General features: G+C 43.5%; 1 long non-coding RNA gene across 12 annotated transcripts in view; it reads right to left on the reverse strand.

Moving 5' to 3' along the window:
• Positions 1-1796: 1796 nt before the first annotated feature.
• LOC104913048 (uncharacterized) overlaps positions 1797-27882 on the reverse strand; it is a 59809-nt gene continuing 33723 nt past the window's right edge. For 3 of the 12 annotated variants that reach the window (XR_014886208.1, XR_014886198.1, XR_014886197.1), the window contains 5 exons: positions 20425-20599; positions 20164-20332; positions 11956-12243; positions 6853-7019; positions 1797-6714 (listed from right to left, as the gene is read on the reverse strand). This is a non-coding gene — a long non-coding RNA (uncharacterized LOC104913048). Of the gene's footprint in view, positions 6715-6852; positions 7130-11955; positions 12244-20163; positions 20333-20424; positions 20600-27882 lie in introns of all 12 variants that reach the window. The other 9 variants (XR_014886200.1, XR_014886201.1, XR_014886203.1 and 6 more) reach the window with 9 other exon arrangements.

The following is a 27882-nucleotide window of genomic DNA, read 5'->3' on the forward strand; positions in this document are numbered from 1 at the left end:
CTTCCCATAGCCGCTGTCAACCAGCATGTGAATGTTAACAAGCTCAGTAGTAGGTTGCACAGTAATAGGTTGCACATACAGAAGTGTTAACTTTAATAACCTTCTATATCTATCTTCTTAGGGATCAATAAATTGATTTCAAGTTAGTTCTTCATCACTGTAATATGGGGAAGAGTGAGGCTGATGTTTAACATAAAACTTTAAGAGTCCTGGATGCTCCTGGAGAAACCCAGAAAAAAACACTTCTCTTTCAATATGGCCCTTAACGTCCCGATGTATGTCTGAAATGTATTTGAAAGTAATTCGATTTATAGGTTACACATTTGTGGCAAAGCTACATAAAGATGGGAAAGACAAAGAAATCCCAGTCTGAAAGTCTGGTACAACAGAGACAAAATGAACTGATGAACTGTGCTGACCTTCTGCAGTACCAACTAGAAGACTGTGGGGTCCCTGAGGAGGATAAAGGCAATGGGGATCTAATGTAGAACAATGGAAAAAGCTGGCTTAGGGCTGTCCTGGCAAAAAGACCAGTGGGAATCTCACTTTTTCTCATTTGTCTGCTATCTGGTTACCCTTCTCACAGTTTCCTCCCTCCCCATCTGAATTCTGCTGCAATGGGCCATTGCACATCACCGTCTTAGTGCAGGTGATGATCTGTTTTGCTTTGCCAACCAAACTGCAGAGGAAAGGAAGCACTGAAGCGGTCGTGAGGAATTTCCTATTATGGAAGAAAAATGCGTTTTTAAAACCTCACTCAGAAAAATCCAGCTGCTTAGCTTTCCATGACATTTGAAAACAAAAGGTTGAAGAGAAAAGAGATGATGGGTAAACAGTGAAGACTGATAGACTGCATCATGCCATGGGGCTGGACCAAGTGACTGGTTTTGTGTTACTGCTCCCTATCTATTCTGCAGATTCTCTAACTCCTACTGGTTGATCTCAGCCCAAATGTAGAGTAAGATCTCCCCTCTAATAGGTTTTAGCACCTCTTTATAGATCCACGTGTGAACTGAGTTGTGAGGCTGGATGGGAAACAACGTATGAAAACAGGAAGCTGAGGATATGTTACCCAAACATCTGTCTTGCATTCAACATCTCTTCTAGGATTTTTGGGATTGCCATAGAAACAAAGCTTTTGAGGTCTCGGATAACCATTACAGCTGTGTAAACCATCGTAATGATGTTTATTATCAAATCTCTCTGCACAGTGCTGTGTGCTCCTCATCAGAGCCCACCCTTCCCACACAGCTACACTCTCCTACGCTGCACTACAAGGATGACTCACGAGCAGAATTTCTTTAGGATTTAGAAATACGTTTGGATTTCAGCCAGCTGTGGAAAATATGCGTACTTCCTCTAAGACCCATACAGTACTCAGTATATTGCTTTACATATGGGATCTGAGTCAGTAATACTAAAAGCCTGAAGTTGAAGGAAGAGCAAAATGTGCTTATAAGCATGTTCCTTGATAAGGTGATTCTTTTTATCATTTGTTCAATCATTTTGTGTGAATGAAATACCTGATATATTGCAGGATGGAAATAACACTCCTCAAAAGAGAAAATACTTTGTGGAAATAACACTCTGACAAACAGACAGTGTTCCTTATAGGGGCTGACTTTAAAGAAGTTGTAATACTAGGCAGAATGAGAAAATGAGAATATTATAATTACAACTGCAAACATGATTTCCAAACTTGCAATATCATGTCAGGCTAGCAAATCTGCGGATATTCAGGAACTCGCCAAAACTGCCTTGGAAAGGCATGATAAATAACACCAAGAAAACAGCTATTTTTTTAACTGTTGTTGCAGCATGACTTTATTTGTTGTATGCAAAATGGTTTAATGTCACCTTAATTCCAGCTTGCCTTGTGAAAAATGACCCTGTCAATTTGATACAGAGGTAGAACATTGAAAAGTGCAATATTTTTTCTAATAGGCAAGAGCTGACAAAGATAGACTGAACAATGTGCAACTGTACAAAACCGACCTGAATATGAATTCCAAATGAAATTAAAAATATTGCTTTTAGATTTCACAGGGCTTGTTTTCTGTCTTTCTGTACTTGCTGGGCTTTGCTTATGCCATCTATATTTCAGTTCAGCAGCAGTGTTATTTTCCTCGTCGATACAAGCTAAAGGCTAAATATTGCAAGGCGTTTGGTGATGCCAGTATACATTGGAACTCAGTTGTGCAGGATCGTTTATCGATGCTTTTATTAGCAATTATTAGGAGGGCGCTTTCCGTTTTCCTTCTAACTGCAGTAAGCTAGAAATGGGGGAAATGGTAAAAATGCTGTGGGTGATTCCATCCCTTACTCCCCCAGCTGCTTAGAGCAGCTCTCTACACCTACGAGGATGGGGCCCACAGCCCCGCTGGGATCCTGCAGTGTGTATCATCACAGCTAGTCGGGACAAGCTTCGAGTGTGAGGGCACCATAGGGAAATGGAGAACATTATTTTCTTTGGATTTTCAGTAGCCACTATAAGAAGTCTGAACTTTTATCTGCTTCTCCCCTGCTCTGCTTTATAAACAAACATGACACTTTATTCTACAAAGTGATTTCTTTCTGAGTTATGGAACCACAGAAAGAGCATATAAAACCCACAAACCTTATTATTTTTGGATTCTTGAAACTCGGAATTGATTTAAACCAAGTTCAGTGAGCAATATTTCCTCTCTGTCTGAGAAACTATATCCTGGGTTTCAGATGAGTAAATTTTTATGGGCATGTTATAATTATAAACCCTTGAGAAACAGATTTTGTAAGAGGGACACTGGCACCAAGCTTCGCTGTAGTTACTCTGTGCAGAGCTGACACGAAGAGGCTGAAAATCCATCCTCCTAAGAAGGAGCTTATTAAAAGACTGCAGTAGTTTTAATGACATTTCTTGTGACATCAAAATTATTTCATTTGGAATCACAGAGCATCTCCGCTGCTGCATTTTTGAAAGAGCAAATGCTGCTGCAGCTACGAACAGTGACTGAGAGAAATAAATCTGTGTTGCTACTCCATCCTCAGATGATGGGAAATGTAAATTAATCTGCTTAATTATAGCAGTGTGTAATAATCATCACTGGGAGGGCAGGAAAAATGTTTGGAAAGACCATATAGGTTTTGCAAATGATGTAGGTTCCTCTTTTCCTTCTAAACTGATGAATAATAGCTGAAATGTCAGTGATAACTGAAATAAAAATGAGGAGGCTTGGCTCACATCAGATGTATTTGGAGACTGATGTTCTTACTCGGCTCTGTAGAGATCCCAGATTGATTTTCTTGCAATACTTCAAGCCAAATGGGTGTTTCCAAGCAGTACCCGCTTCTGATTGGACTATCTCCTTACTATTTATCTAGTGTCATTTGTAAACAGGAGTTCAAATCAAGTCATGGCAAGGTGCTTGGCTCAAATATATCATGCCATAAGAGATTAAGTCCTGTTCAGTGGATCAACCTTTAATTACACTTCAGCTACGCAGGTAGAGAGACATTTCACACAGATGGACAAATGGTTTTATCCTGGCTCAGAGGCAGAGCTCCAAACCAAAGGTCTCCAGTGCTGCAAGGCATAGACCCATACTGCATCCTATAGCCAGACTTTCACTCATCTCAAAACCCAACACAGCCTCTGGCAGCATGCTTCTTTGCTTCTCTGGAATCTCCTTAGGTTTACTCACCAGAGGATGAACTAAAGCCTTGCTGGGCTTAAATCAGATGTGCGATATAACACATGGTTGCAACAGCACATGGGGAATTTGGGATAGCAGATAGACTGCTGCAGGCTGAACAGGGAAGAAATTCCTCAAGGAAATAGCCCAGTTTGCATTACAGCCATTGGTTTTTGAGATATTTTTGCCAGTATGTATTTAATCAGTTTGAGGATGAAGTGGGGAATGGAGAAGCACAGAAAATGCAGCCTGTAGGTGTCTGTGCAGCCAAAAGCAGCTGCAATGGGAAATGTGATGGGGTTGGGGAAGTTTGGCAGAATTTGAGAATCTGAGTGATTCCAGGCCCAAATGCAAAAGGAAAAACCCCACTGTTTCCCCCTTCATCCAAGCCAGATCATCCCTATCTGCACAGCTCACCCAGGGGCTGAGCCTGACCCCTGCTCTAGTCAATGGCAGAGCTCCTACTGGTTTCAGCAGAGGCAGGATCTGTCCCTTTGCTAGACTATCATGTTTGTATTTAATACCCTGCAACTTAGAGTGAGGATTAGCAGAATTAGACTCCCCTAATTTGTGTATCTCAGGCTGCCAAATGGCAATTAACTTTAGTGCGTTTGAATTAAAAGGGGAAAATTATTAACCACCCTTTCCTCATGCAATTATAATTTTACGCTTTCGGAAAATTTCTGCTCAGTCTGAAAGTTGCCCACACTCCTGTGAGCCCACCCCTCTCCATATCCTTTAGTTACTAGAACAGAATGCAATTTCTCACCCCACTGCTTTCACATGCTCCTACAGCCTGCCCAGTGCTCTTGTGGCACTGCACACTTTGCTAGTTTGCTTTGTGCTGACCCCCAGCTGCACAAACCACCCAGGGCATTTTGCAGAGGGCTCACAGCTTTAAACTCACCAAGGATGACACCTATGTCTGTAGCCCTTACCAAAAGTCACAGCTAGCTGCTATTTTGTGCAGCTTTTAACCATCCAACTTGGAGACTCAACATCACTCCTTTCCTTCTTCAGTGCAAAGGAGCCTTATTTTCTGCTTTATTTTCAGCCCAGAAGCCAACAGTATTCTGGGCTACACCAAAAGAGGGTTGGCCAGCAGGGGAGGGAGGTGATTGTCCTCCTCTGCTCTGCCCTTGAGTGGACCCATCTGGAGTACTGCGTCCAGGCATGGGGCCTCTGATGCAGGGAGTACGGAGAACTGTTGGAGTGATGTAGAGAAGGGCCATAATCCAAGGGCTGAAGCACCTCTCCTATCAGGAGAGGCTGAGAGAACTGGGATTGCTCAGCCTGGAGAAAAGAAGGCTCCAGGAAGACACTGTTGCAGCCTTCCAATACTTGAAGGGAACTTAAAACAAGGAAGGGGACCAACTTTTTACAGTGTTTGATAGTGATAGAAGTAGGGGGAATAGCTTTAATCTAAAAGAGAGGAGGTTCTGAACAGATTTTAGGAAGAAGTTCTGTTCTCAGAGGATGGTGAGGCACTGGCACAGGCTGCCCAAAGAATTTGCAGATGCCCCATCTCTGGAGACATTCAAGGCCAGGCTGAATGGGCACTGGGCAGATGAGTTGGTGGGGGGCATCCAGGCCATGGCACGGGGGTTGGAACTGGATGATCTTTAAGTTCCCCTTCAATCTAAGCCATTCTGTGATTTTATGGTGATTCTACTCTTCTTTTCTTGCACATGCCCAACTGGACTTTGCCTCTGTATGCACTCAGGCTTGCAAGGCTCCACTTGGCACTGAACATTTTGCTTTCCTGCAGATGTTTTCCACAGGCATTCCCTCCCTGATATATGAAACAGTGGTTCTTATCTTAAAATTTTACGTTCCTAGGAAAGAAAATACAGTTTTAGGTCTTGTTAGGGGGATAAACATATACACACACATACACACACACAACACACACACACACACACACAAGAACAGATAGCTTTTGATTTATGTATCACCCTTCTATAATAAATACATTTGTAATAACATAATGAAATTTTTGAACAAAAGTTCTTTTACAGAAGAATAATCTTTAACTGGTGTGAAATGCCTCACTGGGACTGTGTCAGGTTTTAATTTCAGTTTGAATAAATTATTGGAGACACCAGGCTAGGAAAGATAAAGGCGAATTTCATCTACTTCCAGCTTGCCATAATGGAAATAATAACTACTTTAGCCAAAAAACAAGTTTCCAATTAGTTTCTCTAAAATAATATTATTCCCCTTTATATAGATACTGTAGCTCATTTTGAAACCTAATTTTGATAATATATAAACATTTCTAAAGCAGCTATTCCCACCAAAAGAATGGCAAGTGCAGACTTTGACAGTACATGTCGGGAGCATATCAGTACTGAAATACAGTCTTTGCTTCTTTTTAACTGAATCTTACAGTGAAAGTGGAAAATCAATTTAAAGTTTGCTCAGCGATGAAGACATCTGTCCCCAAAGACTTTATTTTAAATGGCTGGATGGCGATCATTAGACAAGATATTTTGAAGTTACAAAATTCATTTATTCTGGAAAGAAATACAGACTTTTTCTTTCTTTAATGAAAAATTAATGTACTTTATGGGGAGCTTCAAGAAACAGTAAAAGTGAAATAGTACTGACTCCAAAATGCAGCTGAAAGGAGATGATTTATGAAGCATTTTAAAATCAGAAGCCAATACTAATGTTGTTTGGCAGATAAAAAAATAAATGCCCTCAAGATGAGATTAATGTGCTAGAAAGGACCCTTTGAAGGGACATAACAGGACTATGCTCAGTCCCACCCAGCAATCACCTGTTACAATTGCTATCAATATGTGCAATTGAGCAAAAGGAAAAGTTTCTGTTAGAGAAGATCGTTTGTATACAAGGGAAAGTCAAGCTCTGACATCCTATGCAACGTTCTGTACTCACAGAGATATCATCCATGAGATGATATCTCATGGATATGATCATGAGATCATCCATGAGATGAGGCAACTCACAGTAGGAATCTTCCTGGACTCCCCAAGTCCCTCCAGAGGCTCCAGCAGGCGGTGAACTGGCAGCTGTCTTCCTGCAAAGGCAAAAGGTGAAGCTCTGGGATTTGCCCTAAGCCTCACTTCTCAAACCTCTACACTCCCAGCTTCTGCCCCATACCTTATAAGAGCAAAACTCAAGCTCCTAAAGGTCCTGAAAAGCAGACCAATTTCACCTGTGAAGCTCTGCAGGGGCTTCCAGCTGCTCTTTGAATCCACAGGGCTGGAGGCATGTGCTCTGGGCTCTAGTTGTCTAAATGAGCGTGGCATCCCAGCACAACATGGCATCCCAGTGCATAGCCATCATGTCTGACTACTGTGCTGTCAGCGTGGTGGGTTCTGCCTGCACAGTAATGAGTAATAACAAAAACACATATGGTACATGAGCATGGCCTGAACTCTGACCATGTGTACAGGCAGCCCAGGGGTGTAGCCCCAGCACTCCATCGACCCCTGCCAAAGCAAAGGGAAAAAAAGGAATAACTTTCAGCAACTCCAAACACAGTCCAGAAAGACAGCATGAAGTAAAACAGATGTATCCAATTTTTTTTTATTATTCTAAAATTGCATTTCATAGCGTATAAACCCCTCATTATCACATATAGATGTGTGTGCAAAACTCCAGTGGAATAGATCTTCTGGGAGTCACTGATAGTTCCAGTGGTGTTTTTGTAAATGTGGGCACCTTCTGGTTTACTCTTGCTGTAATTATGAATCTACGGTTGAAGAATAATGGAAAACTATTCCACGCAGAAAGCCTGGCCATAGCTGGGATGTATATTTTATAAAGGTGGCTCAGGTTGCTCATCAAAACCTGCTTCTGGTCTTACTGGCTGCGGTGTGGGGTTCTTTAACCCAATACCTTGCCTCTGGCACAGCCAATGTAAAAATAAAAGTATAAAGTATAAAGATCAGGCAGGAGGCAAGCATAAAACAATTCTCTTTCACATTAGATCTCAGCCTCCCTTTTCTGTAAGTTCTTGCTCCCCGAGTTTTATGTGAGTAAACAATTAAAGAGAGTAAACCTCTGCCTGGTGGTGGGACGTCATGTTATCAAGAGACTTCCAACTCTTGTGATGGTGCAAGAAATGCTTGTTGTAAACTGCCACCCATCATCACCCATCAGATTGATGTTTGCCCACAGAACCATCCAAACAGTTCTGAAATATCACGTTTGCAAACATCAAGCACTGTTAGTAAATGTGGGGCTCTCTGAAAGAAATCCTCACTCCCCATGAATTGCAGTAAATAATTAAATCAGTGCAGGTAGTTTGTCATGCAGAGAAGGATGGTAAGAGAACAAGGGCAAAGCTGGGCAGAAGTTGGCAGGAGTCATTTCTCTTTGTATGTGTTAACATGCAGAAGATACACATTTGCATTTGCTCCATCCTCTCTTGTAAAAGATGTTTTATGTGAGATTGGGAACAGACGCAGGCGGAGTAACAACATCCTTTGGGTGGGATTGGCTGCGGGTGGGATGTGCTGAAACCTCACCGTGCCCTGCACAAACATAAGGGATATTTCACAGAGCTCTGTGCAAGGTAAAAGGAATCCTTGATTTGAGAGCTGGAATGTAGAGTTTATATTCCATGAAAACTGCCTCATGAAACTGTGCGTTAAATGGCTTCTTGGAAACGTGCTGCCCAATAAGTAAAACTAATAACTCTACCCATGCAATAAGGCAATGAGTCGGTGGCAGTGTGGGAAATAATGGAACAAGAGGGCCGTTCATCACCTGTGTGCTGAAGATCTTCCCCATCTGGGGAAGGGAAGGGAGCTGTCGCTTTGTCAAGCTGCAGCCAGAAATCACTTGCTGGAGAAATGCTACAATTTGCACTTGGTGGAATGGAACCTTAAAACTGACATAAACAGAACCACTCAAAAATAATGAAATGAATTTCTGAGAGGCTTTATCTCATTCCAGGTTCAGCACCGGCAGCTGAATTTACATACTGCAGGAAAGCAAATGCAGGGGTGGAAACCAAGAAAATGCTGTTAGAAACATAAGCATGGAGCAAAGGGGTCCCAGGAGAGCAGAGCAAATTCAGAGCTGCTGAACGTTTCAGGGTAATCCTTGAGGACTGAGCTTCTCTCATCCCTCCCATGTAGGAAGAAAAGAGTTAATACACATTGTCAGTGCCTGGGGAATCATTCATGGGGGATCTTTTGACAGAGTAATCTTCCTATTTAGAAGTATTTTCTCATTATGTGTAATAGGATGATGAACTGAGAAATGATCTCAGCCACTTATGATTCTAAAAGCCCCCAGCCTGAATAATCTATGCTGATTTAGAGATAATAGCATCAGAGACATAACTCATTTAGCACATTGTCCATTTACTCACTCTGAAGACTTTCACTTTCCTACACCTATTTTTATAGACACTTATAAAACGTTGATAATGATATAAAAAGAATAACATAATAAAAAAATGACAAGTGTGCGGCGAGAGCCACTTTGTCCAGGGATGCACTACAGACATACAAAACCTGTTCCTAATGAAATGCAATACAAATTCTAAGAGAAAGAAAATGCAGGGCGCACTTCCCTTCTGCACTCATTAAAGTCAAACAAACGGGCAGAAAGGATGGTTTTGTGCGCAAGAAGCAGCAGTGGCACACAGCAGATGAGAGCTGCGCGCTCCCTGTGACAGTGAGAGCACGTACTGCTTCTCTGCTGGGGTTTCTCTTTGGTAAGGAAGTGGTGCTGAGCCTTGATTTCATCGCCGCACCTGCTTAGACTTTGCACTTTTGGAGGCAGAAGTCATCTTTTATCAAGTCTCTCTACATGGCCTACAAGAGCTACATCTCTGCAGTGGGCTCTGCGTTCTCCTATGGCACATGTTATAGCTCACTAGCAGAGGCAGCTGTCTCCAATTGCTGAGCATTACAGCCAGCACTTTCCCCATTCTGCTTCCTCATGCAACATCATACTTGCAGGAAAAAGTGTTTTCCCATATGTGGGACAACAAATGTCAGGCTGACCTAAGGAGCACACTTCTCTCCTCTTCAAAAGGTGGTGATGAGCTATTTCAAATGCCAACTGTGTCATCCTAAATCATCTTTCATTTATTTATTTATTTATTTATTTATTTATTTTTCATGTCACAGAAACATAGTTTGTACTTTCATGTGTCTCATTGATTTTAGGCAGTTTTCATATTTCCTGAGCTGATCATTGGAGTGGTTACTCACAAACTGTGTTTTGTCCCTGATGGTCATCCTGAGTAATGTGGGGTCAGACACTAGAGTAATCACATGCAGCACTGCAGAACAAGAGTTGAGTGTTTCATTTTTAGGCAGGAGGGGCATGAAGAAACAAGGAATGGTTTAACTTTGACTCTTTGCAGTTTTAAGAAAGATCTGATGATACAACTGATCCCATACGGTGCTGGTTGCCTCTCAGAAGAGACAGTCCTTTTCTCTCCTCCACTCCCAAATGCCCTCTCCAAGTGGAAATAGTAAATTTCAACATCACACTTGGGAAATGCCAGATTGCCTTCTAACTGATTCTCTTGGCATACATTTTTTGGCACGTTCTTCCTTTCCTCTAACCAACTTATCTGTCCTATGAACTCAGCCCCATCCTTGCAGGCAAGCAGGATGGTGGTGTAGCTTCACTGCACCCTCACGTTCTGCCTGAAGGCTTTGCATTCCTCCACTTCGTTTTTTTTCCCATGCTGCTTCCTTCTGTGCTTAGGCCTCTCTGGAGTTAGATTCCTGTTTGATTATGTAATAAAGCCATGAATTATTAACAGTATATAAAATATTGACAAACTGTTCTCTGAGATAGAACAGCTTTAAAGTATTGATTATGAACCCAGAGAATTATAATTAGTTTCTGCATAAGAGATAATTAAGTTATTATCGTTTCTTTTTCTTCTAATATTGTGATGGATAGCAGGTATTTATACTGAACTCTATGAAATCTTATGAAAATTAAGGCAATAGGTTTACAGGCACTCAAGATAATGGGAAAATAATGCATGATGGGAAAGCGTTTACATTTTCGAAGAGCTCAGCTGGCAATGTCTGCTTGCTGCGTAATGAAATCAGTTCAGGTTTGCTCTGGGGAAACTCCTGGACACAGTGGTGTGATTGACTTCAGTGGAGGCAGAATCTGTTTGGTTCTGCTGGTAATCAAACTGATGCTGCTGTGCTTTGTGGGCTGGAGCACATTGTGAGCCTTGTGACTGCTACCTTCGCGTTTGGCTGGGGGGTACCATCTTAGAGATATTCAGTTTCTGTAGTTTTTTTTGAGAAGCTCACAGGCAAACCATGGCAGTTAGTATTGCTCAACAGGATCTCAAGGTGACATGATATTGCTAAGTAGTTTTTATGGGTTTTGATTGATCTGGTCCTTCCCACTTGCTTGTTTCTCCTCTCCCTGCCTTTTTCTCTGCTGTTGGTAAGGAAAAAAGAAGCTGAAATGATGTGCAGCAGGTCACAGTTACTGGGACATCATCCCAGATGATCTCCTGGTGTTCTTTGAACACAATTACCTATTCCTGTGGATGCCCTCTCAGGCTGGTGCGTCTGCCAAGAGAAAATCAAGTAGACAGAGAATTCAAGAAGGTTCCTCCACCCTCATGTATCAGAGCAGGATCAGTGATGCCAGAAATGTTCCTGATTAGATCTAATTTGTTCCTGAGTCCCCTAGAGACAGAAATTTCCCAACCTCCCATAATCAGGTTCAGTGTTGTGTTACTGTAGGATAACATTACCTAGTGTGTAGCTTTTTATATCCAGGAGCTCAAAGCAAAATGAAATTAAGGGACAGGTTAAATTCAGAGAGCAAATTAGAGCTATGATTTATCTTATGAGGAAGTACAGAGATTGTGTAATGTACCTGGGGATTTGCTGCTTCACTTTTGGATTGCCTTATTAGAACTCCGGGGTCTAATGCAACAACCAAAGGGATGTGAGTCATAGAATCATAGAACATCTCAAGTTGGAAGAGACCCATAAGGATCAGAGACCAGCTCCTGAGTGGCAAACCCACCACACAGCCCAACAAACCAGCCAGGGTGGCCATGGGCATCGTAGGGTGGAAATTCATTCCAAAGAAACACTGGAATGGAGAGACTGGGAATGGAAAAGCATTAGAAATACATTTGTATATCACAGAATCGTAGAATCATAGAATGGACCTCAGGCTCTGTCTTCAACAACTCAAAAAACACATGAACTCTGCTAGTGAATGCAATATGAGGATTTCAACCAGGTTTGTGTAGGCCAAGCCCTCTCTGAATTTCCAAAAAACAGCAAGGAAGCCTTACAGTTGGCTCTTGTGAATAGAAGAGGAGCCTGGCAGAAGGGCTGAGCCGCACGCGTGCTGAACATCTCCCAGACATGAAACCGAGCTGAATGTGCAGCTGTCCATCAACACACGGCGCTCTGCCAGCGGCTAATAGGCGACTGTGGCTGCTCTCATTGTCTGATGAATGTTTGAAGGCACTGCGCTCTTCTGCCTCATGAGGAGATGTGAGCATCCTTGGCAGAGGGCTCTGGTCCTGCGCAATCATCGTCTTCCTGCAAAACTCTTTGGATTGCAGCGTCTGCCCACCCTGTGAACAAAACAGGGCTGCTAATTGAAAGTGAGCCCTCCCTCCTCACCCTCCCTCCCAGTGCTGCGTTACTTTTGCATCTTTTGTTGGCTGCACATCGGCTGTGCTCCGCTTTCTTCCTCAGAATAAAAATAATCCCTGCTTCCCTGCAGCACATGTGAAAATGTATCCACAGATACATAGGCTCTAAATGAGAGCCATGGTGTGCTTTGGAAGGCAGGAATGTTTCAGGGGGCTAAATTAATCCCTCACATTTTCAAGGTGCATGGGGCTGACTGAAATTGTGAAATTCCAGCTCCCACTTTGGTTAAGGCAAGGCAGAGGGTCCACCCCCAGTGCCAGAGGGTGACAGCTGGCTGTCCTGCAGGATCTGTCCTCCCGCTGTTGCTTTTTCCAGCCCTCTGACTGGAAATATCTGAGATGCTGTGAAAAAAGTTTGCAGGGGAAAAAAAAAAATGATGGGATGTGGTGTTTTGGGACACGCACTGCCTTTGCTCTGCTGAAAAGTGTTACGTGGGCAACGAGTGCAGCTGTGCTCCTTCTAAAATTGCATCTCAGTGCTCTTTCCTATGAGCTAGTGGTAATTTTGGGCACTGAAGACCAAATCTCCCTGTAGAGAAGGTCCTGGTGGATGAAAGGCTGTACATGAGCCAGCAGTGTGTGCTTGCAGCCTGGAAGGCCAACAGCATCCTGGACTGCATCAAAAGATGGCCAATGGGGAGAGGGAGGTGATCACAAATAATTTGCTGATGTCCATCCCTGGAGATGTTTAAGGCCAAGCTGAATGGGGTCCTTGGCAGCCTGATATGGGTGGCAAGGAGGCTGGGTGATCTTCAAGGTCCCTTCCAAGCCAAGCCGTTCTATGTCTGTATGATTCTGTGAACAGGCAGGGCCTGGATGAGTGGCAGCCAAGACAGAGCACTGGTTGCAGGGAGGCAACTGCATTCTGGCTCTGCAAGGCTGCAGTGCTCTTACGGAAGGCAGCAGTGAGCTCAAGCCCTGGCTCTTGCAGGTGCGCCAGCCCACATCATGGTGTCATCTGGTTCCCTGCAGCCACAGCTGGCAGTGCCATCAGGCAGCATCAAGGAGAAGCTCTGCTTACTGTTTTCCTTGACTTTGGCCATCAGTGCCTTCTTTCATTATTTTCCCAGACCCAGCAGCTGAGAAATGCCAGACCTTTGGCAAGTGATTAGACCAAGAAATTCCAGCTCCTCACTCCCAAGCAGGCTGAGGGTAATGAATCCATTGCAAATCAATGTCCCCTATCAGCGGTGGAATTGTTGTGGGAAGTATCACTTGTGGCTGCTGGCTTGGAGAGCAGCCATCTGAAACAGAGACGAGAGGGTTCAGAGATTACCCTGAAAAAGTGAGGTTTGCTCTGATGGAGACATTTCCCTGGGCTGTCACAACAAGCTGCTTCTAGCTGGGGTTACTCTTGCAGAATGTAAAGTCCCTCTGTAAAAAAGGCAGAGATGCACTGCTTCAGAACAGCTGCTATTTGGAGGCAACAAGTAACTACAAGCCTTTCTGTGTTTTTCCCAGTTTGGATATAAATACAGCATCTTCTACAACTAGAGGCAGAGTACACACTTGAACAAAAAGCTTTGCATCCTTTGCATTTGTTCATCTCTTGTACATACGTTATTATTAAGCCTTCCTCTGCTCCCATACTAATACCAGTTGTATTGGTGTTATGATAAAGGTGGGACCAGCAAAAGTATATGTCAGCAGTATTTTTGGAAGGCAAAGGTCAGGTATCTGGATTTAATTTTAGAACTGAAATTCTAGTGCTTCACTTGGACTTTGGATCAGAAGAGATTTCTCCTATTATGGAAGGGATGGAATTTGCTACCTTCACACAAACAAGGCCACACCTCTTTAAGACACACTATGGAAATTAATTTCTTCCTGTCTTCCTCTTCTTGGAGGTGCACAGATGTTTCCTGTGATGCCATAAAGACAAATCTCAGTTAATCATTGTGCTTAACTTAGCATGACTTTTTGATGGGTTGCATTTTATTGCATTACTCATTTTGTAGAGCTCCACCATGCCTAAATTCTTTAATAAATCCCTCCCATCCCCTTCCTTAAATCAGGATTCCAAAACACTTGACACCTGGATCTTACTGTGCACTCTTTCTCCCATCTTCTTTCTAAATGCTTGAGACAACTGGGCAGAGCTGACTTCCCATTTTCTCCATGTGTGACACTGCTCAGTGGCAGCTGCTAAAAGAAGAGCCCCATCATAATCAGAGTGTTTTGCCTGTAGCATAAGGCATTTCAGAAACATTGAAAAGCCAAAAGGAAATAGAAGATAAGTTGGAAATCATGAGCTGAAATGTGCGCTTCCATTTCAGAGATTAAATTAGGAAAATTTATTATTGTGAATATAAAACAGTATCATCAGGCAGCCTGGCAGCTCAACTGGGCTCATGCTGGGCTGCTATTGAAAAGATGTGGGCTGACATCCTTGGGATTTTCACATTGCTGATATCCAAGGGTTAGATCAAGCTGTAGGGCAGTGTGGCTTGGTAGGCAGAAGGAGAAGTTTCTGCTGCAGCAACCTGCTGACTGCAGCACTTTGGGAATTCAAGGACAGCCAGTGTACCTATTATAAACTACTGCTGACCCATAAGCTGTGAAGAGGAATAGGAACGTGGTGGTGAAAAATTTGCACAGCTGGAGAAACTGAGATCAAATAAAATAGTCCTATGGAGAATATAATGGGCAGGTAGGTGTAAGTGAGCAACTATTTCCTGGTCATCAGGAGTCCTGTAGCATAAGTGATGCAGTTTCATGGTTTTAGATGACATTAGGATAGTCCCCATGGACAGCATACAGGAAGAAATCTGAAGAGCATTTTTGATATCTCAGCCAGTGTATCTTCAGAGTTAACCAGGAATCAAACCTCAGACTCCCTGGGGAACACGCTGAGCCCTGCAGCGGGCTTGGACTGCTCTGATCTTCTGGCTTTGTTCATTCACTGTTCCCATGGAAGGCATGAGCTCTCAGAATGGCTTTGCAGAAAAGATAAGGAAATTTGTGAAATATTCTGTTCCCTTATGTTAGCAGTAAAGACAAGGAGTGCATCTGCTTCTTCTTGTCACTCTAGGCTATTCCACTGCCTATGTTAGCAAAGGAATTCCTCCATAGCTTATCATTGCCACATACTCCCCCTTTTCACCATTTTCTCTGTGTAATAAAGGAATAGGTGAAGAGACTCCTGTATGTTGTCAAGCTTAACCCCTCTTCCTGCTGAAAGCATGAGACAGTGGAAGCAGATATCCCTCTTACGAGGAAAATCGGGGAGATGTCTCCATCATCTCTAAAATGAGGAAAATATCTTGGCCTCGATGACTGGGCACCTCATCTATGCACAACTGGTTGGAGCTTTCACAATGCCCCATGGTCATGGCCTCAGGAAATGCTTACTTGTACGTTGACAAAAAATTCAGTCTGCAAAGCTATGCGGAAGAAAAAGCCACACCCTCAATGGCAGCCAACACATGGATTGAGAGGTCAGAAACAATTTACCATCACTCAACATGTTGCAGCTGTGCACCAGCAGGAAGAGTTGGACCATCCATACTCTTCAGCAACTCTGTGTGTAAAACATGTAAGCTTAAAGCTCTTTGCTACTTGGAGTCTTTTCTTCCAAGTTAATGCATGCAGGGGATGACAATAACTTGTGGAAGTTGAGTGAGTGCACAGAAGTGTTACCCTGGGAAGAGGCTGCCTCACAGCTTTCTCAGAATGAGGCAAATGCTGTTCAAGATGGTTTAATGCTGAGAAAAAAAAGATGCAGTCAGCAGGCTGTGCGTATGGAGTAGGGTTAGTCGTCCTCAGAAAAAAATAGGAAACTTTGTGTGCCAATTTTTCCTGCCTTCTCTTACAAACAGTCCCAATATCTAGCTAGGAAACCACTGGGAAAATGCACAAAGTCGAGGAGTAAAGTGGCACAAAGCATGCAAGCAAGGATGCTGAGTAAAGTTCTGAGTCTCTGAGTAGTGGTACAGCCAGAGACAAGATGGCGAGGGAGGAGGAGCTTGGATGAACTTTCCTCCTATGTCTGAATAAAGACAGTTTGCATTCATATATGCTGATCTCTGCATGTCTCCATTAAGTGGTTTTACACATCTGTAATTATTTCCTATATAATTGAATGAAGGGACATTTATTCCAGAATTGCATATTGCTTGCCATCAAGACGAGCTTGGCTCGAGCCACCCACCGAGCGCAGAAATGAAACATTTTCTCCTATCAGCCGTCTCCCAAGCAAAACCAAAATGATGTCTTTGGACATTCTGATCCAAGTGGGGGGTCCAGCATTCAAAAGAGAGAAGATTATAAAAAAGGATTGGCTACGGGCTTATTTTACCAATTTTATTCCTCCTGAACAGGGAAGCACTGAGCAAGGCAGCACGAGCAGAGCTGGCGCTAGCACCAAGAGTACAGCACGGCCATCCTTGAAAGGATCTCACATAGACTAATTACAGCTTCTATCTGATTGATTTTTTCTTTGTCCTTTTCATATTTTTCCAGTAGTGCTTTTAATATCAGAAAGCCCTCTGGCTGTTTGACTTTCCCATTTCTGATGCACCCTGGGCTCCATTCAAAATGATGATACAATCCCAAAGCCTTGAGCACAAGCCAGGCTCTCTCCTTCCCAAACTGGCAGGCTGCTTGGGAAGCAGTGAACATCTTTTTCACAGTTATGCATCTTGCATCTGACTCAGGTTGTTGTTATTATGCAGTACGTGTTTCAGTCTGAATATTAAAGAAAAGGAAAAATGTTCAGGTCCTACGGGGGGGGGATAAAATCCACTAATCCAACATAGGCTTTATTTGCTTGATGTCTACCAACCAGTGTTGAGGATGGCAGGAGTCCCAGAGCTTCAAACAGGATTAGAGAGTAGGAAATAAGACATTTATTTCAATTCAGATTCTTATTTAGGTTTTTGTTCTAGCTACACAGCTAGGTACTTGGACATCTGGCAAAAACTCTTGGCCACACACAGGCTCTGAAAATGTTGTTAATCTTTAAAATCAATACTGCATCTAGGAAATTGCTCACCTACCTTCATGTTTGTGACTGCTAATTCACCCATACAACACTTCTTGAGTCATTAACTATGTAGGACAAGGCATTACTTTCTCCTTATCACTTTTGGACAACATGTGCCAATCTTCTATTCATTACATGCAATGCAATGTAAATTACATTATTACTATTTACTTGCACCAGCAGAAAGGTTTAAAAATGTTTTGTGATTTCTGATTTCAAATACTGGTTAAAAACTATTTGAACACACCTGACTTATTATGTAAGAGTATGCTGAGCTTGCATAAATGTCATGTAGCCCTTCTGATCCCAAAATAAGAGTTGTCCCATTGCTAATCAGTGTTCCCATTCTTACACTATTAGTTGAATCTTGCTTTGCTTATGAGTCAGAAGGCTTGAAATAGAGGCTGTGAGAATGAAACAATAGGATGGTTACTGTAATTTCCTAAAGCTGCTGTATTTGATTTGTCTTTAACTCAGTTAAGTATCTCGGCAAACCCTTAATTTGAAATCTGTAGAGGCTGAGCATCACACCCTGCTAGGCCTATCAACAGATGGAGGAATTCCTAGAGGCAAAAACGTATATCTTCATGCTACTATTTTTTTTTTCCCCTTTGTTATAGTACAAATCATGCATTGAAATTATTAGTGAACTCAGAGACTGACAGATTTATTTGCAGCAGAAAGTGGCCCTGGAAAAGTGTGGGACTAACAGACAAAGGTGGTAGGGACTGGCTATCCGTGGGCCGACTCTTGTTTGGGGAAATGTGAGAGCTAATGGTAAACAAGCAAACCAGGTTTTCAGCCTGGAGAGCAGTTTGGAAAAGTGTTTGGGTTGCAAACATACAGAGTGAGGCGTGACCCAGGGTTTCCATCATCTCTTGGGTAGATGAGAGCCATGAGCTTCGCATGCTGGGCATGGAGGATAAAGCATGGAAATTGTGAGGACATCAAACACAGTCTGCGCCCTTTCATGTGGAGATGAAAGCCATCATCCTTGTGTTGTTATCCTCCTGATGCCCTGGCACAGAGCCCTCCAGTCTGGCACAGTCCTAGCAAAAATCCTATAGCTTCAGTTGGAGGCTGCTTGCCTCCAGTGTATGGGTATTTGAGAAATAAATTGGAAGGAACTTAAATGAAAAAGTCCATGGATTTTCTCTTTACTCACTTGTTAACCTTTTCTTCATTAATCATTAATCTTGGTGCTCTTGGACAATTCACTTTACAAACAAAGCTCTTTTATAGAAGTACTTCCTAGGGAACTATTTACTCCAGTTGCCCCCTGTGTGCTGATATTGTTTTATTTTTAAAAAATGCTTCCAAAATCAGGTGTGGGCTTAAAAATGCATAAATATATACAAGTACAGGTGAGCCTTAATGTACAACGCAGATGCAAAATGAAATTCAGTCATGCAGAAAAGCCAATGACTTATTACACATGAATGGTATGGAAAGTACATTTTGTCTAGTCTCAAGGCATTTTAAAATAACTGTTCAGCATCTTCTCACCTGGAATGTATTGTCTTACTGATTTTGAACTGACTTTTGCAGATTAACTCCATCTGCCTTTTTGGCTGTCATGCTTTAAAGTCCTCAACTGCCCAGAAAATGGTGCTGCTGCCATTCCCAAGGATGTTTTTATATGGCTGCTTTAAGGTGAACTAGAACAATAGCCTAGAATGAGAGCAGCTGAATAAAACTGCCAGCTGGGAATAATCAGCATGCAGCTTCTGATGGGAAATGTGGGGCTTTTTAAGGATTAACTATTTACATAACCAGGAGAGGATATTTTCAATTGGAACAACATTTTGTCAGTTTTCACTGTGCAATATGGTCAAACATGAAAGAAATGTCAGGTCACTTATTACACCAATTTATCTGCCAGCTAAACTGCTTCTTCTTAGGCCTTCTGGCAATGTTCAAGACTTCCTAAGATATGTCAGGTTGCCCCAAGATTCCCTTTTATCAAGTATATCATTCTTTGCAATAAAGAACAAGACCCATTGGAGCAAAACACCAGGGCAGAAAAAAAGAAAGAAGTCGAACTCTGCAGATATGGGAGAAAAATGAGAGCATCTCTCACTTTCAGGCTTGGCATTGCAGTTCAGGGTTGGCTCACTAATCAGAAACTCAGGCTGAAAGTGTTCCTGGTTTGTGCAAGCAGTGAGAAAGCCCATTGGAGTGTGCAAGGTGGTGGGAGACTGGCTGCACAGTTTTGCCGTGCTAATACTTAATATAATCTTCAGTCATGACAAATTTATGCAGAGTGAGAGCATTTCAAACATAGCAAGCTTTAATGCTATCCAAACACCTCGCTGTTCTACAAACAGCATGGGCAGAGTTCAAACATATCTTGGAAAATCATAAAGGCTTCAGCATCACTGATGTATGAGTGCTCTTGGAGGTTCCCTGGTGCACACCTGTATGGGAAGCTGTGGGCTGAGGCTGTTCTCTGGCTGCTTGGGGTGTCCAGGTACCATGAAAACATGGGTGAAGAGTGGGATGCCAAAGCTCATCATGCTGTAGTTATATTTATTACTCCAGCGTGATAGAAATGCTTGAGCATAAAGACACAAGCAATGACAGTTCAGGTTTGTAAGAAAGGCAGTGATAGCAGTGGAAAGGATGCCTTCCTCGTGCTGCTGCCCTATTGCACTCATTTGTGTGGTGTGTGCCCGTGATCCCTGCCAGCTCATTGCTACACGAGTTTGGAAAATGCACTTAGGCACATTATCACTTAAGGAAACCTTGGTGCACAAAGTTCAGCTGAGGAGTGTGGTTAAGGCATTTTTCCAGAATGAAAACCTGAAGGCTTTATTCCTTCACAATAAAGAATGAGGCAGAAATGATTCCAGTACCTGGCAAAGCGAAGCAGGTGACTCTCAGGGCTTCGGCAGAGAAATCTCTAGCACAAATTCCCCAATTTCAGCTCATTCCATGATTCTTTCATCACAACTGGAGACGCTCCAGCTCTGCCCAACAGCTCCTGTAGCTCAGCAAAACGATCACAACAGCACGCCAGCAATCCTGACATAACAAGAAGGACACATTAATCTCACAGCTGGGCATAACGAGCGGTAGCCAAAACTGCGCATGGGGAAACCAAAGGAGTGATTCACCGTTATGGGTCGCGCTGTTCAAGGCAGCCCAGGGTGCCAGTCCCCTGAAGGGCACCAGTGGTTTGGATCACACTGTGGTTAATGAGGTGCAGAGATTAAAAGCACTGCATTTCTTCCATCAGAATTGTAGCTTTGGCTTTCGGGAATGAATCACAGCAGGTTGGAAGGTCCCACACTTTTTAAAGATATAAAAATGTGTCAATCGTTCTTAAAAAAAAAACAAAAACAAAAACAAAAAAAACCCACACAGAAACCCCACCAAATAGCAATAACAGTGTCACCATTTATTCAAATGTGGAACAACGAGGGCTCTGCTAAGCAGACATCACTTCACCATAAGTATTAAGCTGATTCCCATCAGGAGACAGTTTTTCTGTCAATCATGTCTGGGTTCATGACAGCTTATGGCGTAGCTGCACCTATCTTATATCATTTAACCAGACAGTATCTGTTTTGACATTCGTGACTGAGATACTTGGCTTGTAATTGGGAATGAGTACAACTGAGCAGAACAGAGTGATTTCCTTTCCCAGGGATGGTTGTTAGAGTGACGTGGCATGCTGATGCTGAGCTGTGTGATAGAAACCTGCCTGTTAATGTTGCAGAATAGAGGAACCAAAAACTTGTGCTTGATTGTCATGTCCTTGGAGAAAAGTGGCACATCACGGAGCTACACAAGCAAGATGACCACTTGCCAGTGCTCTTATCCATATGTGTGCATTGGGAGCTGCATCAGCAAAAAGCCAACATTTGTGCAGAGCCCTGGCACTAAGCATGGGTGATATGGGGCAGGCAGGACACCCTATTTCACACCAACCAAACAGAAACTGATGCTGATGGTTAGATTATCACTTTTTTCAGAACCAAAGCGGAGAAAGGAAGGATTTTACACTTGTACATCAGAACAATGCTAGTGTTTTTCTGAGTATCTGTGATGTAAGAAAACCAACAGAGCAATTGAAAACACAAACCAGGGAGAATGATGAGACTAGAAGAGGAGATTCAGTTCCTTGAGCTGTTTGATGTAACCACTGCTGTCAGGTGATGGTCCTAATTAATGCAGGTATCTCATTCTAATTGCATGGATCAGGCTGCTTTGTCTTTTCAATAATCCATAGAGCTGTGCCTGGCATTAATCTTATTAATGGGACAATTACACTGCCTACAGATTAATTTTCAGCTGAGATTATCTGTAGGATGTGATGGTGTGCAGAGAGATTTCTTTTCTTTCCAGCCCAAACCATTCTATGATTTTATTCCCTCTGAATTGTAAGGATGGGAATCTCCCAAGATTCTCCAGATTATACAATTTAGATTCTCTAATTTGACCCCTGTTGCTGAGGCTCCAAATGTAGAAACAAAGCCATAATTCCTCCCTCCTCTCTGCCAGTGATTGGAAGCTCCTTTCACCCAAGGAAAAACCCAAAGTTGTATAACCTAACAGTCAAAAGAAAATCCACTGTCAAAATTTCCCATTTCCAAAGTGCCAGTTGTTACTATAGGCAGTTGTTTTCTTTTCCTCCTCGTGTTGTTGGAGCATGAAAGCTAAATGCCCAATCATTCAGATTTCTGTGAGAAACACACACAAAAATTGAAGTGACAGCAATATAACAGGGCTATGTTTCAGCCCACCATTGACAACGATGTCTGAAGCTTGACACTGTCAGGAAGTCTAATAAAACCAAAAAATTGACATGGCAAAAAGAAACAATTCCTGGCTAAAGCTTTAATTTCTGCACCCCTCCTTGCTTTAGGTGCCACGAGTTGATGTGAGTGGTGATGGGATGTGCAGCATCCCAGCTGTGCCTCTACTTAACCAAAGGACCCTAAGAGTGGCTTCATTCAAACCCTCGAAACAAACCCATATATCTCCATGCCATGAGGCAGAGGTAGTCACCACATGCGTGGATGAAGGCACTTAATTTCCCTGGAAGTCACTACATGTTCAAGACGTGTATCGATTTCCGTACCGCGCTTGTAAGTTATGAGTGATTTCTTTTGTAAGTGTCAGGTGAGAGACATGAATGGAGACCTAATTAAAGTGTATACAAAGTACACGCAGTAAATCTCTTTGGCAATGTCAACCTGCTTTAAAGTGGCCCGGGAGAGCAAACAAGATGGCATAAATGGAAGATAAAGAAATACTAATAGGCTGTGACGTTCCCAGAGCAGCAGCTTAGCTGGTGAGCTGCTAACACAAAGTGGCTGGGGGTACTGGGGGGAAGAAGTGCAATTCCCAGGGCACGTTCTAGCCCTAAAACACAGAACAGTGGGAATTTTGTCAGCAAAATTCCTGTTAACTTAAATAACAGCCCTATGTTCCTTTCCTGTGTTGTAGCCGTTGTTTATAACTGTTTAAAATTAAAGCTATCTCTCCATCAATGATCCATCCCTGTAGATTTTTATATAGATGTGCCTATCAGGATGGATAAAAACAGATGCAAGTTTTTTCTGCCTTCAGCCCTGGCTAGTCAGAAATTCTGGGCTGGAAGTTATACACAGCTGCTTTCTGCTTGGGGAAATACCACAGCCAAGGTGATAAATACTAGTGGAAATAAATACTGCAGTATATTGGCTTGGGCACAGCACTGCACTAACTTATCTCTGCGGCTATTTGGATTGGAGCTGGCTTGTGTGTCTGCACACAGAAGGCAAGATCCAGGTCAAGGTATTCAATGCCTGACTTCCCATGGTGTTTGTCCGGAGCTGAGCGTCTGCAGCTCAGACTTGGATGGGTGGATGTTTTCCTTGGTTTCTCCTGAGGAAGGCACTCAAAGTGTTATCACTTTTATTTAAAAGATTGGTCCAGATTTGGCACTGCAATCCCTCTGAATTTCTGCATTGGTCCTTGAACAAGAAGAAAGCTATTCCCAACCTTTTATCTTGGCTGGGTGGCCTGGGACCTATTTACATTTTATTCAGCCATTCTCTTCATTAAGTCTTCACTGGGATGAAAGATTTCTCTTTAACCTCTAGGTTACCCTACAGTGTGCCCGTGCCCCTCTGGATAATGTGATGGAGTGGTGCACACAAAGAAAATCTGCTCATTTGTGAAGCCAGTCATTAATAAGAAGCAAGATGGCTTTACCATGGGGATGCCAGCGTTACTTTGCTGACAATATCCCTTATGATCCTGGAGAAACTTTAATGGATTGAACAGGTTGATGTTGTCATTTTCAATTTGCTGAACCATCTGACAGTGTTCCCAACAATTAGCACATACAAAATATGGAAATATGTTACCTTTTACATTAAAAAAAAAAAAAAAAAGGGTATGGGAAGCTGCCTAGAGTTGTATAATAACTTGTTATTCTGAAATCCTTGCTTTGACTTTAAATAGATTTTGGTACAGCAAAGTCACCCTAACCTTGGGATAAATTTATCTGTCACCTGAGTCAGTGCAGGGGTTTGGGTTCATTAAAAGCTGATCAGGAATTAACCTATGGTTGGGGCTGCAGGACATGGCTGTGGGCTGGTGGACAGAGGGACATGGGGTACACAGGGGGGTTGATGCCCTGAACCCCATGCTGTCATCTACTTCTCCTCTGCAAGCCCCAGCAAAGTGCAGCAGCAGGACCTGCCCAAGGTCATGAACAAAGGAGAAAACTGGAAGAAATTAATGCCCACAGAGCAGGCGGTGCTGTGAGAGGTCATTCAGGCTGCTTGCTGGGACTGAAAGGTTGCTTTTGTTTGTGAAGTAGACAGGAGACCATGAAACATAGCTGTCAGCTGAGAGGCTGGAAGGAACATCTCATGTCCAGCCCCTGGAGGCAGCAGACATATCTGTTTTTAATGCAATAGCAGCTGCAGTCATTTTGGACCCTCCACATGTTCCATTAAAAGAAAATATATCTCCTGGCTCCTGACAGTGGCTGTGACATGTGGTGACCTTATCTGCAAGCACTAGTGTTTAGGGAGGCATCCCAGCCCCTGACCAGCTGTGATTCTGTGTGGGTCTTACAGGAGGTGGGAATCAGCCCCAGTTTGGTCCATCCCATCCCATCCCATCCCATCCCATCCCATCCCATCCCATCCCATCCCATCCCATCCCATCCCATCCAGCATCCTGTACCAACAGGCATTGTGACACACTGCTCCTTTTGAGCACACTTGCCTCATTATTTCTGCACCAGCTCGGAAGAAGAGGGGTTTGGAGAGTAACGGGAATCATTTGGTGCGTGCGTTTGGCTTTTCAGGAGCTTTAGACAGAAATCCTCCGTTAAATAAAGCAGCCAATCTGGGTGACATGTCCCTGCCCGGGCTGAGGGCAGGGGGTGGACCTCTGTCAGAAGGGAAGTGACCTCCATCCTTCACTGCAGAGTATCAGGGGATGAATAATGGCTCAGGCTTTGCTACCTGTGGTATGGCAGGTCTGGGAACACAGGAGGTCAGAGACTGTGTTACCTCAGTGCTGAGTGGAGCATGCAGAAACCCACAGCCAAATTCTTCCTCCTATGGCTATGCACCCAGGGGAAGTGGACAGAAAAGGCAGGGAGGAGCCCCAAATAACCGCTGGGAAAGGACAGATTCGTTAGGAGGATTTGTTGTGATTGGGCAAGGGGAAATGGTTTCAAACTAAAAGAGGAGAGGTGTAGATTGGGTACAAGGAAAAAGGTTTTTTACAGTAGGCTGGGGCACTGGCACAGGTTGCCCAGAGAGGTGGTGGGTGCCCCAACCCTGGATACATTCAAGGTCAGGCTCAATGGGACTCGGATAGAGCTGTAGGGTCCTCGTTCATTGCAGGAACCAGAGTTGGACCAGATGACCTTTAAGTGTCCTTTCCAACTCAAATGATTCCATGATTTAGTGGGAAGATCCAAAGGATCCATTTAACGGGAGATGAACTCCTTTGGGACTTTGGTCCCCACAGCTGATAGGATGTGACAGAACCACGTCAGGCAAATGTCAGAGCCCTCAACCTCATCCTCCTGCATCCGTGGGACACTGCATCCTTCTCCCCGATTACCAAAACCCCGAGCCAACAGTGTGGGAAGCTCTTTGTTTCCTTGCAGGTTTTCATGCTGCTTCTCCTGGAGACAGTTTTGAGAAAGACTGTCAGAGCAGCTTCAAAAAATACTAAAGAAACACACTGGGAACTGTGAAAGCTCAGATTTGAATATAAATACGAACTGACAAGCTGCTTCGTGTGGTATCATTAAACTTCACAGTTAGACTTTTTTTTTTGAAAACCAAATTATCGTGTGAAAATATGTCTGCAGTGTTCAACTTGAGATGAAAACTGCTTATTTCTCTGTTTAGGGCAATAGCAAGGAAAAGTTTCCACGATTTCATGATTCGTAGGGTTTTGATTTATTGTTACATTTATAGCAGCTTAATTACGACTCGTATCCGTGATACTGCAGAAACACGGTTTAGAAGCGGGGCGATTTGAAGATTATTCGGCTCTCGGAGGTCTGAAGTTTGGGCAGAGAGGAGCGGGGCTCGCCGCAGGGACCGCCCCATCCCCGGGTCTGACCTGATGCAGCCGGAGCTCGGTGACCGCTGGATGTCACTGTTAAGTCACACAACACCCGGAGGACCCGAGGTGCCCCTGTGCTCAGCGCATCCCCACTCCGCAGAACGGCCCGCAGGGCTCAGCCCGCCTCAATTCCACCAGAGCCCGCTCCTGATTTTGGGACCAAAAAGCTGCTTTTCTTTATTTTTTCTTTCTTTCTTTCTTATTTCTTTTTCTTGCTTGCTATTTTAAAGAGTTATGCAAAGTTCAAAGCGCTGAGGCAAAGCTGTTTGGGTGAAATGTAGGACAGCGGGAAAACAAAGCAAGGTTTTGCTTTATCCTTTCTTTCAACCAAATCTCTGTTCTCAAGTCAGCACAGCACAGCGGTGGGGTTGGTTAAGAGGAGCAAAGCGTGGGGATTTGTGAGCAACTTGGTTTTACTGCTCTTAATGCCACGGGAGGGAGAGGGCAAAGCTGCGTAATTCGTTGGCACAAACAAACTGGCTTAGTGCTAAGGCAGAGCAGAGTTCTGCTTGACCTGAGAGCAGTCCATGTGACTTTTCTTCTCCAGTGCATGGATATATGGATCACGTCCCGAGATATCTTGAACACACCCTAACAGTTATGCATGTGTTTAGATAGCATTCTCCTAAGGAAGGAGATATGTGTGTTTCACAGGATGAGGAATGACTGTTTACAAGGATGGATAGTGATAGGACAAGGGGGAATGGTTTTAAAATAAGACAGGGGAGGTTTAGGTTGGATATTAGAAGGAGGTTTTTCACCCAGAGGGTGGTGAGGCACTGGAACAGGTTGCCCAAGGAGGCTGTGGATGCCCCATCCCTGGAGGCATTCAAGGCCAGGCTGGATGTGGCTCTGGGCAGCCTGGTCTGCTGGTTGGCGACCTGCACATAGCAGGGGGTTGGAATGAGATGAGCATTGTGTTCCATTTCAACCCAGGTCATTCTATGATTCTATGATTCTATGATTCTATGATTCTATGATTCTATGATTCTTCTGGTTTCTTTGACAACATGGCTGTTTTCAGTGCAGACTTTGGGCAATGTGCACTTCTCTGTGTTTTTCATGCCAAAGCCATGGAAAATGGGCTCATGTTATCAAAGCCTCACTCAGGAGCAGGCATGCCTCACCATTTTTGCTAGAAAGTGGCCTGTTCTTTCATGATATGCCATCACAAACATTTCCTTTGAAGAAAAGTTTGTTCTTGAATTCACAATGGGCTGTGACAGACTATGAATTTCAAACAGTTTTGCATGCCATTGCAAACATTTCTCATTTCTCTTTATATGAGCACATCAAAAGAGATGTTTGCTGCAGCCCCACTGCAGCTCCCCATGGGTGCCGCAGGGTTGATCCCTGCTCTGTTCCCATCAATAGAATCATAGAATCATTAGCATTGGAAAAGACATCTAAGATCACCCAACCCATCCCCACCTGCCCACTGCCCACATCCCTGAGTGCCACATCTCAGCAGTTCTTGAACACCTCCAGGGAAGATGACTCCACCACCTCCCTGGGCAGCTGTGCCACTGCATCACTGCTCTTTCAGAGATGAATTTTTTCGTAATATCCACCATGAACCTCCCCATGCCCCATTGAGGTTGATTGCTGATGTCTTGGGATATTTTCCTGTTGCTCAAGGCCTTGTGAGGACATTCTGAGGTGATTTAGAGCAATGAGGGCTGAGCTGGGACCTGCTGGTAGGACAGAGGCTTGTTTCTCTTGCCTCTGGCAGCATCTTCACAGCAGCTTTTTGTCACTGTACCCCAGTTAGTACGATGAGGCAATAACTTGCTGCAGACCATAGGTGACATCTCAGAGCAAATATATAACAATTTAATCCTATTGGGGTCAGACTTCCAAATGATCAATCTTTTGTGAAGGACAGCTTCAGCGTTTGTTTTCCTTTTATTTGTTAACCCAGCACCACTATCCCATGACCTTGTCTGCATCACAAAATCCAGGGGCAGAGATGGGGCCAA

Source organism: Meleagris gallopavo, chromosome 13 (genome assembly GCF_905368555.1).
Source record: "Meleagris gallopavo chromosome 13, MGAL_WU_HG_1.1, whole genome shotgun sequence".
Classification (NCBI taxonomy): domain Eukaryota; kingdom Metazoa; phylum Chordata; class Aves; order Galliformes; family Phasianidae; genus Meleagris; species Meleagris gallopavo.